This window comes from Mus caroli, chromosome 14 (assembly GCF_900094665.2).
Source record: "Mus caroli chromosome 14, CAROLI_EIJ_v1.1, whole genome shotgun sequence".
Lineage (NCBI taxonomy): Eukaryota > Metazoa > Chordata > Mammalia > Rodentia > Muridae > Mus > Mus caroli.
Genome location: NC_034583.1, coordinates 10751278 through 10765653, shown reverse-complemented (window position 1 = coordinate 10765653; position 14376 = coordinate 10751278). Strand labels below are relative to the sequence as shown.

The window sequence follows — 14376 nt, the reverse complement described above, 5'->3', positions numbered from 1 at the left end:
CAGCACTCCTCCCCATCCTCCAGCACTCCTCCCCACCCTCCAGCACTCCTCCCCACCCTCCAGCACTCCTCCTCACCCTCCAGCACTCCTCCTCACCCTCCAGCACTCCTCCCCATCCTCCAGCACTCCTCCCCACACTCCAGCACTCCTCCCCACACTCCAGCACTCTTCCCCACCCTCCAGCACTCCTCCCCATCCCCCAGCACTCCTCCCCACACTCCAGCACTCCTCCCCACCCTCCAGCACTCCTCCCCACCCTCCAGCACTCCTCCCCACCTTCCAGCACTCCTCCCCACCCTCCAGCACTCCTCCCCATCCTCCAGCACTCCTCCCCACCCTCCAGCACTCCTCCCCACCCTCCAGCACTCCTCCCCACCCTCCAGCACTCCTCCTCACCCTCCAGCACTCCTCCCCACCCTCCAGCACTCCTCCCCACCTTCCAGCACTCCTCCCCACACTCCAGCACTCCTCCCCATCCTCCAGCACTCCTCCCCACACTCCAGCACTCCTCCCCACACTCCAGCATTCCTTCTCACCCTCCAGCACTCCTCCCCATCCTCCAGCACTCCTCCCCACCCTCCAGCTCTTACATTCTTTCTATCCCCATCTGACTTAATTTGTTTTTAATATTCTAAAGTTTATAATGTTTTGGTGAACTTGAATCAAGATTGCTCACTCTAACTTAGAACTGGGTGGTTATGGTACACACAAGGTAGTGAAACCTTGATTTTCATCTCTGACTTCATTCTATAATTATGCTTTTAAAACAGTGGTTTTTTTCTTGGTTTGTTTTTAAGAGATCAGCCAAACTATGGATGGACCATTTCATTTCATTTTCCTACTAGTGACTGAGATGTTTGAGCATCTCCAATGCAGAGCTTCTCAAAGTGCATGCTGTAGAAGAGCAGCCTCAGTCTTGATGGTACTTTGAACAAGATTCAAGGTGATTCACATCTTAGACATCATGTTCTTAAAAACTAACTCCCTCACCTGCCCATCTATAATTTCACCTCTTGTCAGAGCTGCTTTCTGCCTTCACCAATTCACTTATAAAATCTAATGAGCAAATGAAAGACTGACATTCTGGAGGGGGAGGAGGCCCAGGGTCAATGCCAGATGCCTACAGACTAGAAAAGGGTGCTGAGGGATGCACACAGGCAGCTGGCACACACAGGTCCGAGTCTTCAGTACACACAGGTCAGAGTCCTTCAGCATGTTTCTGGAAGCATTTCATGAAAAAGGTTATGTGTCCAGTGTAGGACAATAGCAGCATATGTCTCTTGAATAAAATTGAAGCCCAAGACCTGGGCTCAAGGGTCAGTACTGCTGTGTGCTAGCTGTGGCAAGTTCCAAGCACTGGCATTTCTTTCAATGTAAAGTGAAAGATGGGCTCAGGCTTTACTTGTTTCACAAGGCGACAGCTAAGAGTTAGAGGGCATAAGGGGATTTGTAGGTGAGATACAGAACACTGAGCTATGGTGGCTCTTGGACATGAAGGCATGGGCTTGTGGTGGGACAGGAGGCAGCCAGCAGGCAAAGAAACACATGAATTATGCTCTTTGCCTCTCCACTAATCTGGTGCCCAAGGTTTTATGCCTTCATCATAATTCTTGTCATGCGAATTGAAATCCCAGGTTTGCATGGCCCTGTTTCCTGTTAAACTGTAAGGTCTGATGGCATGACTTGCTCCTCTTACTTTCCTCTCTACCCATCAAGCAGAACATGTCTACACAAATCTGCGCTGGATAATGCTCAGTAAAGGGAAACTGTCCTGACATACAGGACACATGCCACCTGAGCCGCCATCTGAGAGACCAGGAAATGAACTCTCACAGCTCTCTGCCCCACACCCCCTCCACTCTCAACTCTTCCTTGGTGACCTTTGGCAAACACGCCCTCTTTCACACAGAGGAGATTCCAACACAGTGGCCACCTGATTGACTGCTCTCAGCTTCACACAGTAACCTCAGTGTGGCACAGTAGATTGTTTTTCTTTTTAATCTCCTTATTGGAGCCATTAAATCCCAGCTGCAATCTTGTGACACCATTAATTTAAACGTTTCTTTGTCTTCAAAATTTTGACTGACTGGGTATAGACAGTACAGACCTGTAACCTGTGAGGAGAACCTGTAACCTGTGAGGAGAACAGACTAGGAGCAAGAAAACAACCTTAGTAAAGTTCCTAAAACTGGGGTCCCCACCATGAAGCTCAGCGCTAGCCTCCCTGCTAGTGCTGCTGAGCACTCTTTGCTTCGGTGATAGTAGCTTTTGTAGTGCAGTATCAGCAATATTGTGTCATGTGGTATCATTAAATGGAATTACTGTTATCATACTGTTAAAGCTGTACTGCTAGTACTTTAGTAGTACTTAGCATGTAGTATTGTTTGTTACTATTGCCCTTCAATGAGCTCTAGATTTATTTTCCTGTGTGTGTGTGTGTGTGTGTGTGTGTGTGTGTGTGTGTATAACTGAGGTTGATAGGGAACAATCTTTGATTACTCTTCTATGTTAAACCCAGAGCTCGTTCAATGGCTAGTACTGCTAACCTGTTTAGGAATCCTGTCTCTGACTTTCAAGGCTGTAATTCCTGGAAGAGCACCATGACCATGTGGCATTGACTTGGTTACTGGGGATCTGAATTCATGTCCGCATGACTGTGCAGCAAGTGCTTAACCACTGCGCTATCTCCTCAACTCTGAGCTCAGGAATTTCGCGTGTGACTTCAGTAACATATCTCACAACCTGTCAGTGTCACTTTGTCCCAGAATGTCAGTGCCACCTCGTCACAGGACTCCCTGGGGAAGCATGGGTCTGCAGCCCAGCAGGTTTGGGGGCCACAGGAAAAAGTGACCCAGAGTTAAATCATGCCAAATGATGCCTGGAAGGGATGAGCACAGTGAAAGCTTTTGTGAGGTGGAGCATGGAGGAGGAAGTATCAGGTACTGAGTGTTAGCCAGGACAGCTATATTGATGAGAGACTAAGAACCAGCATCATCCAGAACCATCACTTATGGATATCGTGGTTTACCATTCCCACTGTTCATGGGTCAAAGAAGAGTTTGCTCTCATAAACTCTCTCAACAAGGCATGAACTGTTCATGCCTGGAAACCCAGCAGTCAAGAGGCTTAGACAGGAGTATTTCAATGAATTTGAGGCCAGCCTGGACTACACAATGCATTCTGGGCCAACATATTGTGGAATCGTTTATTCAGGGTCTTACTTTTGTAGTTCAGGGTTAGTCTTTAACTTGAAATCCTCCTGCCTCAGCCTTCTGAATGCTTGTTATTACAAGCATGCACCACCATTCCTGGACTGTAGGTAAGAACTTTCATTTGGACCAACTTGTTGCAGAGAGACAAAAGTTCTGAAGCCTTTTGAACTTTTGTCTCTCCAGTGAGGGAGCGCTTCCACTTCATTCTGAACCCTTGATAGGCACCCCTGAAGTGGGTAGTTCTTCTGCTGCAAAGGCCAGCCATCACTTGTCAGACACTCAAGCAACCTTGATGACGGCTGACTGTTGATGCTCCATAAGTTTTGTTCAATGACAACTCTCAGACAGAAGCAATTTCAGTTCCTGTGCTGGGAATGATGGGAGGCTCAGCCCCACAGCAGGGAAAGGGCTAGGGAAGGTCAAAGCTTTCAGGTTCGCAGCAGTCAAGTGTTTTTCCTTCAATAAGGCAACAGTGCCTCTGGTTACAATGAAGATTCACTTGCTGAGGCTAATGGTTGTTCACAAGAAGATGAAGGTGTCAAAGTCTTCCTATATAGCTCAGGTTGGCCTTGAGCTTGTGGTGCTCCCCCTGCCTTTGTCTTCTGAGTGGTAAGATTATAAGAATGTACCATCATGATCAACTATCTCATTCTAGGGCTCATCTCTATTATAAGTGAGTGTGCATACTACCAAGTGCTGCACAAGTGCTCTCCCAGTGAGCAAAAACCCCAGACCCTGCTAGACTCTACTCTAACATGTGCCCATGTCAAATGCTGCCTTTTTCCTTTCCTTGACCTTCCCTTGTTTTCCTGGTCCCTCATAGGCAATGTTTCCACTGCATGTGGGAAGGAGCATGGGTTCTGCTGCTTCTAACAGACAGGGAGACTGAAGAGAGCCAGGAGACCATTTCCATGATGGGATAAGGTCTGTTTCACCAGTTACTATGTTAAGTGTCCTGAAGTCTGTGGCAGTTGCTCCCATTACATGGTGGAGGGCTTGGGTACAGTCTGATAAAAATTCTATTTCTGCCTTGAGAACTAAGTCAACAGTGTAGGAGTGAAACTCTTGGGGTCAGAGTAGGCTTTAAAACAATCTAAGCAAACAAAGAAGGTAGTCATTATAAGACCATCTGCTGCATGAAATGCACCATTGCACAGATTGAAACATGGGGCACTTAGTCAAATAACACAGGGATAGAGAAATCGGGGACCAGTTCAAGTTTCTGAGGCTGATTAGGGGGCACAGGCTTGTCATGCAGAGCACTCACAGTGCCTCCTCTTCTCACAGACCTTTCTCTACATGGACACTCATCAGGCTCCTTAGGGAGCAGAGAGGTGGGCTAGATACTGACTCTCAAGGACAAGGACTGTGTAGGCCACCAGTGAGTTGTAGGAGCCTCAAACTTCTTTTACTGCCACCAGGAGGTCAGTAGGGCACTGTCCCCCTGCCAAGCCAAGGAGAACTTTAGTAAATAGCAAATGTACAGGACACCAGTGTGGGGGTGGGGTGTGGGTAGTGGGTGGTGGTCTGGAAGCACTTTCATCATGTTGGAATTCAATAACCCCAGAGGAATGAAAGTACCACTCAGCTCCGTCAGAAGCCTGTAATTGTGTAATTGTGGTTAGGTGACTCAAGGAGGCACAAGTGTGAAAAATATCAAACAAGAATAGAAAACAAAGGGCTTACACAGATTTTTGTGCTTTATCATTGATTTCTAATGGTGTTTGATGGTGAAATAAGTAGCTACAAACAGCTCCACTCCTGTCCCCACCTCTATAGTGCTTTGGAAGAATAGATTGAAGTACCTGATAGAATTATAATCTCCAGCAAAGAAATCAATCCATATTTGTTCTTATACCATGGATATGGTATTTGCAGATCTGAATGCAGGCTCTGCTGTGCCAGAAGCCACTGGGAGTACCTGTAGGTTTTAAACCCAGAGATAAAAATAATATCTTCTTAAGGGGGAAGCAGCCTTGCTCTGAAAATTCCCTGAAGATGAAAAATTTATCCTATGAATACAGTTGTTATCCATTTCTTAAATGTAAAAGGTAAACTGAGGCAGGACTGACTTGCAATATTCCTGTGGGAAGACTTCAGACAGCATGGCTACACTTGCCTATAATGCCAACATGCTTGGGGCCAAGGCAGAGAAATCCTGAATTCCAGTTTGGCTTCTACCCCATAGTGAGACTCCATCCCCTCCTGACTCCCCACCCCCCCCCCAAACAAAAACAGAAACAAAAGCTAGCTATGATATCATTTGAAGAGCAGCTGTAGTATGCAGAAAGTCCTGGGTTCAATCCCTAGTATAACATCTTCAAAAAATATGTCTGAAATCTATAGTCTCTGCCCCTTCTTCTACTGGACCCATGTTTGATAGTGCTTGGCGATTTGGTCATTCACTTACTAGCAAATTCATTGGCTCTTGACAAGGTCTCATGTCTCATTACCTGTTGACTTTCAACAACCTGTTATCTGGATAATTTTCAGTACTGTGTCAAAGTAATTATTAGGTTCAAATTTATGTTAGTCTACTGGGTTAAATCATGGAAAAAAGAAAACAAAAGAAACAAACCTGGAATCCTAAATGGGAATTAGGTTATTATTTTAACACTGAGAGAGTTGGTTAAGGATTAAAAGGGGAAGCTGCGATGTGTGGATCTGGGATGGGTGGGGTTGGGATTGGTGGAGCTGGGATGAGGATGGGGAGGTAGCTTAGAAGGGAAAGAAGCTTTTGGAAGGTACTTGGAGACATAATTTTCTGTTACTTTGTTCCCTGGATGTTCAAGTTTAGTAAGTGCTGGTTTGATTTTTCTGGTCCTACTGGAAAGCCTGTGTTGCAATGACCTGGAGATGGCGATACCATCAAGAGGCCCTCATGCCTCAGTGCATGGCATTCAGTGCATCAATATATTTTTTCCACCATGACCCCAGACCAGAATAAATACTGAAATGTTCTGTGTAGTAATCCAATACACACAGCCTAAGAACCGCAGTTCATACTGAACAGCCATGGCTGTGGCTGTGGTTATCTGGCATCCTGGAGAGAACCTGGGTTTAGAATTTGGGAATTGTGGCCACCAAAGTGAAAAGCACGAGGAGTGACTAATGTCTTCTTTATTGATGTGTCACTCTGTGAGCTTAAGAGCCCGCAATTTAACCTGGAAGATTTATTCTGCTAGGTGGGCCCATGATACTTGGTACTGGGGCACAGGGAGTAAGAAACCATGTTGGATGTTCTGGCCACACTCTCAAGAGGCCATCTTGAGAGCAAACAAGGTTTAGTTATCATTCAATAGCTTCCTGAGCTCCTGTCACATGTGCAGGCTGTGACAAAGATTCTAAAACATTACAGAACCTAGTTGTCAGACATACTAACCATTACACGCAGTAGAAGTCCAGGTAACTCTGGGTATTCACTGACGCTGGAGAGGCTTTGCCTCCTGCTCACTGCACTAAGACTTGTGAGAGGCTGCCTGTGTGTGTGTGTGTGTGTGTGTGTGTGTGTGTGTGTGTGTGGTGTAAATCATCTGCTCATTGCTAATGGGGCCTTACTGCTTCCCCTAAATCCTCTCCAAGATTTTTTGTTTTTGTTTTTGTTTTTGTTTTTTTACATTCCCTTCAGTTTAAGAAAGAAAAAAAAATAAAAGAAAGAAAAAAAGATGCAATGTTTTAGCTAGTGTCTGTTTCCTGCTGGGGGAAGGGCACTTCAGCCTGGTATTTACATTCCACACTCCTAGTGGGCTTTTATTTTTTGAACAATACACTGAAATTGCTGAATCATGCTCAGCTCATGGCTCCAAGAAGTTTTTCCCCCACTCCCAGCTCTGTTTATGCAGATACAACATAATACTGTTCTATTCATCTCTCAGAAATGCTAACAGTTCAGATATGTAGCCCCAGGCTCCCCACCCCCTTGAGCTTATTTAAAGCCTCCCACAAATAAGACATTGTGAAATATTATATGGTCTTTACTTTAAGCCATTTGACCAGGATAAGACCAGTCCAAACCTCATTTATTCGTTCATTCATTCATATATATGAATCAGCAGATTCATGTACAATGCCTGGCTACTGTCACAATTATTCTTAAAAACTGAATCACACACCAGCTTGGTCTTAATCTTCTGTTGTGTATCAATGCAAGCAGCAGACCCTTTCTTAAGTGTGAGAAAAGCTTTCTCACACCCAGAAGTTTACAGTGGACTCAGCCAAACGACAGAATGAACATCATGGCTGGCTTGACTGGTGAGCTTTGGCTAGGGCCCACCCAGTTTATAGCTGTCTGAAGCACTGTCCCCTAGCTCAGCCACTGTTACAGCCATGCCATCTCTGGCCACTTCCAGGCATAGTTTTGCCAATGTGCAGCCAAGGTCATCTGTGGAGTTTTGTTTTCCTAGTTGCAAAGTCCAATCAATGGGACTCTTCAATGCTCCAAAGCTCTAGTGGTCAACGTAGGGTGAACACAAACACACACACACACACACACAGCCTTCAGACAGCTTTGAAAAATCCCAGTGTTCATCCTGTAGCCCTAGCAATTAGCATTCTGTAACCCAGCCAGTTTTTTTTTAATTAGGTATTTTCCTAGTTTACATTTCCAATGCTATCCCAAAAGTCCCCCATACCCACCCCCCCATCCCCTACCCACCCACTCCCCCTTTTTGGCCCTGGTGTTCCCCTATACTGGGGCATATAAAGTTTGCAAGTCCAAAGGGCCTCTCTTTCCAGTGATGGCTGACTAGGCCATCTTGTGATACATATGCAGCTAGAGACAAGAGCTCCGGGGTACTGGTTAGTTCATATTGTTGTTCCACCTATAGGGTTGCAGTTCCCTTTAGCTCCTTTGGTACTTTCTCTAGCTCCTCCATTGGGGGCTGTGTGACCCATCCAATAGCTGACTGTGAGCATCCACTTCTGTGTTTGCTAGGCCCCCTGCATAGTCTCACAAGAGACAGCTATATCTGGGTCCTTACAGCAAAATCTTGCTAGTGTATGCAATGGTGTCAGCGTTTGGAAGCTGATTATGGGATGGATCCCTGGATATGGCAATCACTAGATGGTCCATCCTTTCGTCACAGCTCCAAATTTTGTCTCTGTAACTCCTTCCATGGGTGTTTTGTTACCATTTCTAGGAAAGGGCAAAGTGTCCACACTTTGGTCTTCATTCTTCTTGAGTTTCATGCATTTAGCAAATTGTATCTTATATCTTGTGTATCCTAAGTTTCTGGGCTAATATCCACTTATCAGTGAGTACATATTGTGCGAGTTTCTTTGTGATTGGGTTACCTCACTCAGGATGATGCCCTCCAGGTCCATCCATTTGCCTAGAAGATCTCAGAAGATGGAAAGATCTCCCATGCTCATGGATTGGGAGGATCAATATAGTAAAAATGGCTATCTTGCCAAAAGCAGTCTACAGATTCAATGCAAATCCCAAAAAATTCCAACTCAATTCTTCAACGAATTAGAAAGGGCAATCGGCAGATTCATCTGGAATAACAAAAAAACCTAGGATAGCAAAAACTCTTCTCAAGGATAAAAGAACCTTTGGTGGAATCACCATGCCTGACCTAAAGCTCTACTACAGAGCAATTGTGATAAAAACTACATGGTACTGGTATAGGGACAGAAAAGTAGACCAATGGAACAGAATTGAAGACCCAGAGATGAACCCACACACCTATGGTCACATGATCTTTGACAAGGGAGGTAAAACCATCCAGTGGAAAAAAGACAGCATTTTCAACAAATGGTGTTGGCACAACTGGGGGTTATCATGTAGAAGAATGAGAATTGATCCATTCCTATCTCCTTGTACTAAGGTCAAATCTAAGTGGATCAAGGAACTCCACATAAAACCAGAGACACTGAAACTTATAGAGGAGAAAGTAGGGAAAAGCCTCGAAGATATGGGTACAGGGGAAAAATTCCTGAATAGAACAGCAATGGCTTGTGCTGTAAGATCGAGAATCGATAAATGGGACCTCATAAAATTGTAAAGCTTCTGCAAGGCAAAAGACACCATCAATAAGACAAAAAGACCACCAACAGATTGGGAAAGGATCTTTACCTATCCTAAATCAGATAGGGGACTAATACCCAGCCAGTTTTGTGAGGCTGCTCAGCAGTGCTGAAGTGCCCAGCCAAAGCTAAAGACTACTGCCCCAGGGTGGCCTTCCATATAGTGTGCAGGGGAGTCCCTCTATCTTAAAGTGCTGGGAATTGAACACAGGCCATTGCACACACTCTGGAAGTGCTTGGCTACTAGGAGACCATAGTCCCTGAATCAGTTTTTTTTTGCCCTCATCATGGCAGTCAGAGTGGTGCTATTAGAATAAAATTCAGCTCACATAACCTCTCTGCTCAAAAGCAGATGTGACATCCACATCTGTTCCTTTGTCCCACTGTGTTCTCACTGCACTTGGGCCTTACCAGCATCCTTGTTATTCATCAAACATGTCCTCTGCTCAAATGTTTTCTGGGTTAGGACCTGCTTGGGTCCTTGCCTCCATTAAGTCTTGTGTACCCCACCTCTTTGGAGCTTCCCTCAGATGCTCCAGATGCACTGTGACAGTTCACCCTGGGTACTAACTTCCTGATACCCTCCTTTCCAAGGACTCAGTATCTTCTGGGAATCATGTCATATTCTCTGTTAGGAAGTCAGCTCTGAGTCATGAGTGACCCCAGGAGTTCACACAGGTTGTAGGACATAGCAGGCCCTGAATAAATAATTGTTAAATGAAGGATTGTGGCCATATTTGGTGGGAAAGGTGGGTGCTGGATGGGGGAAGGGAAGCTGAGAATATAGGAAAGAAATGAATGTCATCATAAATCACAAGTTTTGAGGACAATGTTTACCATGTGATTTTAGTTACTAGGAATTGCAGGCAACATCTAACTATAAAACTATACTTCCAGAGTTAGAAATGAGGGCATGGTTGTCTGTAGCTGGCTGGTATGGTTTGTGGAAAGAGTGACCATCAGTGGCCAAGCAGGTTCCTTTAGGACTGAGAAAAATGTCCTAAAGGGAGATTATGGTGATGGCCACATGACTCTGAAAATTTACTGAAATCCATTGACCTTTTAAAGGGTGAACTGTATTACACAGATTACAATAGTTTAAAAATCCTCTCTTATCCTGAATATCCTACACAGTGTGAAATCTAAAGCTGAACCAGAAACATGGATTGTCTCTGGCCTGGGTCCCATAGTGAGGAAGGGAGAGCCTTCCTCATCATCTATGCTGCCAGACAAACATCCATTTGTTGATAACAATGTAATTCAAGAGTGATTTGTACTGACAGCCTTCCTTAAATTTGCACACCTCTTGTGAACTTTTATTCATTCATTTAGTTAGTTTTAGAACTTTAGGCAATCTCTATTTGGAAATGAACTTTGTATAGATTTGAGACTTTAAAATTATATTTAATTGTTTGTTTGTGTATTTATTATTTAATGTGTATCTGTGAATGTACAGTTGTGTGTGTATATGAACCCCCACCCCCATGTATGTTTGGAGGTCAGCAGACCCCTTGCAAGGGTCAGTTCTCTTTCCATCATGTGAGGACAGAATTCAGGTTGTCAGAGCCTAGATTTGACACTTCTAAGTACAGAATGCCAGGAATACCTCCAGCTCCAAGGACATCATTCACCGTGTACTGATGGCTCATTGTCCTGTGTATTACAGAAGCCCATCTGTCTACAATTGGGAACCAGGATGCTGCCTGGCCCTTATCCCTGTGAGTCTTCTTCCAACTCACTGATGCTGTGGTCATCTAAGAACACACAAGGGAGAGCAGCAAGCTGCAGTTAGAGCGAAACAGCTCAAAGGAGTCATGTTCATACTCTTGAAACTCAGTAGCAAACCTGATAAGCAACCCAAAAAGACAGTCTTTTGTCTGCTTTGCTCAGAATATTGACACATGCTCGAGAGGACTGAGGGACTGGTTGAACCAGACTTACCTCAGTGGTCTTACCAGAGATTCCCTAGGTGGGGAGCTGCACTGCACAGTCAGGGGCAATCAGAGACTGAAGACTCTGAGGAGCACATAGCACTTTAACACCACAACTACCACATTTGAAGGGATGGAAGGTCAGAGTTGTTTGATAGAGCAGAGGTCAGGAAAGACTGAGAACCTTGCCCTTCAACATTTGTTAGTGAGGCAAGGAAAGAGAAGAGTCAGTGCTCCTGAGAAGTGAGCCATGTGCAAGTACCTTGGATAGGTGCTATGTTGACACCAGCAAATCATGACTTCTAACAAATCATGGCCTCTCTTCTAACAAGCAATGCCTTTGGGGGGTGACAGGACCCACCCAAGCAGGATGGTTGTAACTAGAACATTATCAGAACTGTGGAGGGCCATGGGGGTGTGGAAGACAAAGATCACTCAAAACAGGTTACCCTTCATTGTTTCCAAATAGCAAACACAGCAGACATTACAAAACATAGACCCTGTTGAGTTCCAGGATCCCTACCTCACCCCCTGCACAGTAGTCACATGAAACTTGGCCATGCTATGCACTGGGGGTCTTTCAGGATGTGAGTTCTGTAGAGTATAGATAACTGGACTAAAAGCATTTTGACCATGCAGTCTAGACATTTGCAAGTATATACAGATATAGTTTATTTTCTTACCATGGGTCTAGTTGCTCTAAAGGAGACAGCATTTACCTTGCACTATGAGCTCACAGGCACCCAGGATGTGCCCAGCAAGTGGCTGGTGTTTCTGTCACAGGTGTTGACAATGGATGCTTGTGACCCGAGGGCCAGGCACTAGAGACAAATGTGTCTTCTGGTGACTCTGTTACCTGGAGGAAGTGGCCCTACTAATCATTCAAAGTGTGCCTGACTTAATGTATCAGCTGAAAGGTTAGGATTTGGAAAGGGGTGTAGCATATGATATGGTAGTATCAGGGTGAGATGGCTTCTTTAAAATGAGTTGACAACATTACGAAAGAGTGACGGCTGGAAAACTAATCATTTCAAGATGATAGGAAAGGTTGGCCAGTGGCACAGTGATTGACAAGTACTGCTGCAGGTCTCAGCTGGGACCTCAACCATGGAAACCGTGGAAGAATACCCAACTCAGTGCTTTTTCTACAGCTGCTGCTTGTCCTCAAAATACAGTTTTGCTTACAGGATAATCTTTGTTATGAGTGTGATTTGGATTGCCCCACTCCTAACATCTCTGGAGTCAAGTTTCCTGTACGTGGGACTTGCTCTCCTGTTTTACTGTGTGAAGAACAGTGGGCCCGAACATCACTGGCCCCTGACCATCAACTCATGTTTTTTACTTTTTCTGCTGTAGAAACATAGACCATTGATTTTACAGGGGAGAAAATCCTTGTGATTTGAAAGAAAGAAAGAAAAAAAGGTTCCTGAAGGAAGTGGAATCAGCTAGGTTCTAAAACACAGAAGAAACAACTCAAAGCCCATACAAGATGCACAGGTGTGGAGTTGGAGCTAATACTTGAACTCCAAATCCAAGGACAACTAGGATGACTGTGGCTCTTGGCTTTGTGGTAAAATCAGCAAGCACTCTTACCCACTGATCCATCTCATCAGCTCTGAGTGAAGGATCTTAATAAATATCTCCTAATGTCGATAACTATGAAGATTAAAACATAACAATAATCTAATAATACATCAGATTTTTTTTTCTTTTTCTTTTTTTTTTTTTTTTTTTTTTTCGAGACAGGGTTTCTCTGTGTAGCCCTGGCTGTCCTGGAAATCACTTTGTAGATCAGGCTGGCCTCGAACTCAGAAATCCACCTGCCTCTGCCTCCTGAGTGCTGGGATTAAAGGTGTGTGCCACCACCACCCTGACAGTACATCAGATTTTAAAGACATAAATTCTCTATCAAGAACAAAATAGCAAAGTGCTGAAAATTTAGTATGTATAACACAAGATTCAAAAGTTCATCCTTGGTGAATCTGAAAATCCATACAGCCAACTTTGTGCCAGTGAGACACATCTTACTTAGGAGATAGGAAAACATGTCTTGACAGACACGAGACATTTCTGAGTTCAGCGAAGGTTACATGATTATTCATAAAATCAGACATTCTATTAATAACTGCTGCTCCATTTGATTGACAACATTATTCCTATTATTTTGGGGTCAAGTTCACGAGAATAAACTTTTCCCATGAACTGGCTGGGTAGGAGAATTCGAAAACAAACTGGCCCTCAGTCCCAACCGCTTAGATGCTTTTGGACCAATCACACATTGGCAGCACTGGAGGCAGCTGAAATGAATAGACCCACAATAAAGGACACGTTCTGGAGATGATATCTGCAAATCTAGGGCATCAGTAGCTGTTCACAGAAGAGGTTTGGCCTGGCACAGGGGACAGAGGTGGCAGCAGCTACAAATTCCTCACTTCCTATCCCAAAGCTGACTGCCATATGGTTGGTTGTTGCCCATTAGTAACAAATCTACCCTGCTCTGTTCTGAAATTTTGGGCTACCACTTGGCAAGCCATTCCTCAGAGAACCTTGACAAAGGGCTCTGTGGTGGGTGTCCTCTGGCCGTGGCTGTCGGCTGGAGCAGCTGTTCCTCTTATATTTCCCATTCTCTACTGTCTCGCAGAAGTTCCAGCAGCTATGACACCTACTTCTCTGACTGCTCCTCTGAGTTCCTGGATTTCAGCAATACTGTCTGCTCTCCCCATTTCTCAACTGCAAGGATAGCAAGCTGCTTCTTGTCACCAAGTTCCATAGTGTTCCTTTTATTTGCCCAGTGTTCCAACACCTACATCACAACCAATTCTCTGTATCAAATCCCTGTTTCCGTGAGTTAGAGTTACGTTGTGTGTCTCTCTGGAGCCTGAGAGTTGCATATTGGCAGCCTGCTTGTAAAAATATACGACTGCTTTCAATTGTACCATTGTACTTACCCTGGAGCAACACCACTGCTCCAGTCAAAGCCTGCCTCTTCGAAGTTCAAGAAACTTAAATAACTTCCACCTCAAAGCTAAGCACATATGGAGAACAGTAACCTCCAATCAAAAGGCAGTAGAGGGAAATTATTGTCCTATTTTTAAAAAGTGTGTGAAGAGCCGGGCGTGGTGGCGCACGCCTTTAATCCCAGCACTTGGGAGGCAGAGGCAGGTGGATTTCTGAGTTCGAGACCAGCCTGGTCTACAAAGTGAGTT

General features: G+C 44.7%; 1 protein-coding gene across 12 annotated transcripts in view; it reads right to left on the bottom strand.

Moving 5' to 3' along the window:
- Thrb (thyroid hormone receptor beta) overlaps positions 1 to 14376 on the bottom strand; it is a 388991-nt gene that overhangs the window by 116976 nt on the left and 257639 nt on the right. The window contains exon 1 of one of the 12 annotated variants that reach the window (XM_021181162.2): positions 5018 to 5133. The exons of the other annotated variants lie outside the window; for them this stretch is intronic. The gene's annotated coding sequence lies outside the window, so the exon portion shown is untranslated. Of the gene's footprint in view, positions 1 to 5017; positions 5134 to 14376 lie in introns of those variants that run through there. 12 annotated transcript variants of the gene reach the window in all.